Below are 3,735 nucleotides of genomic sequence, written 5' to 3' on the forward strand. Positions count from 1 at the left end.
TAGATGTTGCTTCTTAGTCTTCTTCACTAGCTCCTCTTCCTCTGTCCAATATCAAAATCATAATCCTAAGCTCTTTCTCTTCTATATCTTTGCTTCTCCCCTAGGTAATTTTATTAAGTCTCATTGCTATAACTATTATCTATATGATTCTGAATCCTAAATCTATTACCTCTGCCCTGACTTCCTCTGGTTATTTGACTCCGTAATTAAATGACTCACACACTCTCAACTTAGTGTTCAAGACAAGATTCTTGATTTTTTTCCCCACAAATTTATTTCCTGTCTGCCCATTGCTGGCAAAACATTCTAGCATCTACCAGTTGCTCAAGCCAATAACTTAGGTGTCATCCTATATATCTTTTATCTCTCCACTCCTGATTCTCAATCCATCACAAGACCTGTCAACTCTACATCCAGAACGTAAGCCAAACCCGTCTATTCCTGTTTGTCTCCCACTAACACTCTTGTCTGTAAGCCATCATCACCTCTCACATGAAATGCTGCTGGAGCCTCTTTAGTGGTCTCTCCGAGTCTACTCCTGCCCACCTTCAATCAGTTCTCTACACAGCAGCCAGAGCAACTGAGAAAATTCATACCATCCCATTTTTCTTTTAAAAATTCTTTATTTGATTTCCTCACACTGAAAATAAACTCCAAAATCTATACCTTGGCTTTTGACGGTCACCTGATTTGGCCCCTGTCTACCATTCTGAATTCTTCTTGCACCCCCTTTCTCTACTTTGTGCAATCACATTCCTGGTGGTGGGGGCACCATCAGCCCATATACATGAGTGAGAATGGAGTGGAGAAAAGCCACAGTTGCTCCATGATAAATGTGTTTTAAGCTACTAAGATTTTGAGGATGTTTATTTATATAGCAAAACATAGCCTGTGTTAGTTGGTACAGGGAATTGCTTATATATTCATTGATAGAATATGTATTTCTTGAGTATGTAATAAGTGTCATACATTTTTGGAACAATGAGTATAACAGAATAAACAAAATCCTTGCTCCCATGAGGTTTACATTCTAATTAGGATGGATAAAATAAGCAAAGAAATAAATGAGAAGATACTTTTACATAATAAAAATGAGCAGAGCACATCCTAGCCATTCTTCAAACTCAACGTCAGGGTTACAAACCCAGGTTACCATGGATAGATATCATAAGCATGCAGATGACATAAGAAAGCCCCAATGTAAAAAATGATGATCACAAAACGTATCCAAAACAACTACAAAGTTCAAGTTATTTAAAAGAAAGATGATAAATGGAATTAATGAACAAAATCTAGCAATGAAAAAGTAATAATGGCTAAGAATTCTCAAATTTAAAGAAAAACATCAGAACTTATTAAGATCAATGTAAAGTGCTATGTAAGACAAACCAGAAAATAATATCATATATTTGAAACACAGTGCAGAATAATTCCAAGAATACTCAAATCAAATAGGACATCTAAGCTTTCAAAATAAAAAGAATACTTAAAAATGAGCAAGAATCATAATGACATCAGGCTTTTCAATAGCCATATTGGAAGAAAGAAGATAATGGGGTAATAGTTTCACAGTATAAAGAAAAATAATTTGAACTTAGAATTTTTTTAATCTAGCTAAACCGTTATTTAAATGTGAGGGTAAAATAAGGAATTTTTTAGGTATTTTACAACTCTAAATGTTCAAGAGCTTTGGAGGAATTAAACCAGGAAGTAGAGAAATAAATCAAGGAAAAAGCCATGAAATATTAGCAATTAGCCAAGTATAAAATTTTCAAGTTTGTTAATGATTAAGTGAATAAGTATAAAAATAAAATATATGTCCTGTAAATATGAAACGAAAGCATTATGCAAACTAAACTGTCAAGGTAAGAATAGAGTTCTAGTACTAACAAAAAATACACAAGACATTTATAAGGAAACTTTTTTTAACTATTGAAAGATATTAAATAATACCTAAACAAATGGAGAAATGTAGACTGTTTTAAGATGGAAATACTTAACATTCTAAGTATGTTAATGTTTCCCGAATTAATGTATATGTTCAATACTATTCGCATCGATATCCCAGTAGTAGCTTTAGTAGAATTAGACCAACTTTTTAAAATTCTGTAGATAAATAAAAGCCCACAAATAGCAAAGAATATTCTAAATATCTCCATAGGAATCTTATTCTATCATATATTAAGATATATATTAAATTCATAATATTAAAGTAATTTAATGTTGAGAAGTGATCAAACAACTAGAACAATGGATCAGAACAAGATCTCTATATATTAAGACCTAATATATGACATATAGAAATTACAAACTATTGGGAAATATTAATATTTAAATCAATTTTGCTGGGGAAATTAGTTCAACATATGTATAAAATTTAAAATATATTTCTATCTCACACCATACACCAAAATAAATTCCATATGCTTTCAAGTTTTAAGCATGAAAGGCAAAATACACATCTATTAGAAAACAATGTAGGGGGCTATTTTTGTGTCATTGTTTTGGGGAATTATTTCTTCAATAGCATGTAAAATTTATAAATGATACAGAAAAATTGATGGAATTCATTGAATAAATATGAAAAATTTTTATTCAACAAATGTAATAGGAGACAGACTGAGAGAAGATGTTTCCAATTTAAACTACAAATAAAGGGTTATTAAATAGGACATACATGAAACTGTAAGTCAAAATGAAGAGAATGAGCCAAATAGAAATGGAAAGTCAAATGGCTTTTGAGATACTCAACCTCACCATAAAGTAAAGAAATATAAATTAAAGCAATAATGAGGGCCACTCAATAAATATTAGATTGGCAAAAATGTATAAATTGGACAATATAAAATGCTGGTAGGAACATAAAGCAGGTGTAGCATTTTGGAGAACAATTTCAAAGTGTTTTATGAATTCTATTATGCACACACCACCAATCTAGTGATTCTATTCTTAAGTAAATATCTCCAAAAAGCCCTCACAGAAATCACAAAGAGACATATAAGTGGATGTTCATTACGATGTTGCTTAGAATAACAATATTGGAACAAAACTCCATGTTTATCAATGAAAGAATAGATAAATATGTGAGACATGCAATTAATGGAATATTATGTAGCACTTAAAATGAATAAACTAGATCTATGTGTATCTCCACAAATAGGTCTTAAAACATACTGTTAAGTAAAAAGAAAAAAAGGAAGAAACAGAATATATAGCATAATATATCATAAGGATGGATACCCTCGAAGAAACCAAGGATGAGAAAGGAGGCCAAAAATACAATGAAATAAAAGAGAGCTTATGCATGAACTAATGATAGTAGATGATCACAAACTCATGATTGATTTCCTGCCTTCAGTCCAGAGTTGGGCATTGACAAAGGGTGCAGAGTAGAGAGTAAAACAAAGGACACTGGGTAATGGGACAATATGAATAAGTCTGAGGTCGGTGGTGTAGGAGAGATAGGGTGGTCAGAGAAATCCTCTTGGAAGAAAGAGGTGATCTGACAGATGGCGAAGGCCCTGAGACAAGAAGCGATAGGTATGCTGAAGCATAAAAAAATGAAAGAACAATGTGGCCACTAGAGGGTGGGAGATGGAAGTTTGAGGGATTGGTGAGACCAATGGAATCATAGAGTTTTTGAAGACCATTAGAAGAGGTTTGGAATTTGTTCTCAGTAAAATAGAGTGTAATAGAAGAACTTTAAGCAGGGGATGACATGATTTGATTTACATC

Source organism: Pteropus alecto, unplaced genomic scaffold, assembly GCF_000325575.1.
Source record: "Pteropus alecto unplaced genomic scaffold, ASM32557v1 scaffold204, whole genome shotgun sequence".
In the NCBI taxonomy this organism is placed as follows: Eukaryota; Metazoa; Chordata; class Mammalia; order Chiroptera; family Pteropodidae; genus Pteropus; species Pteropus alecto.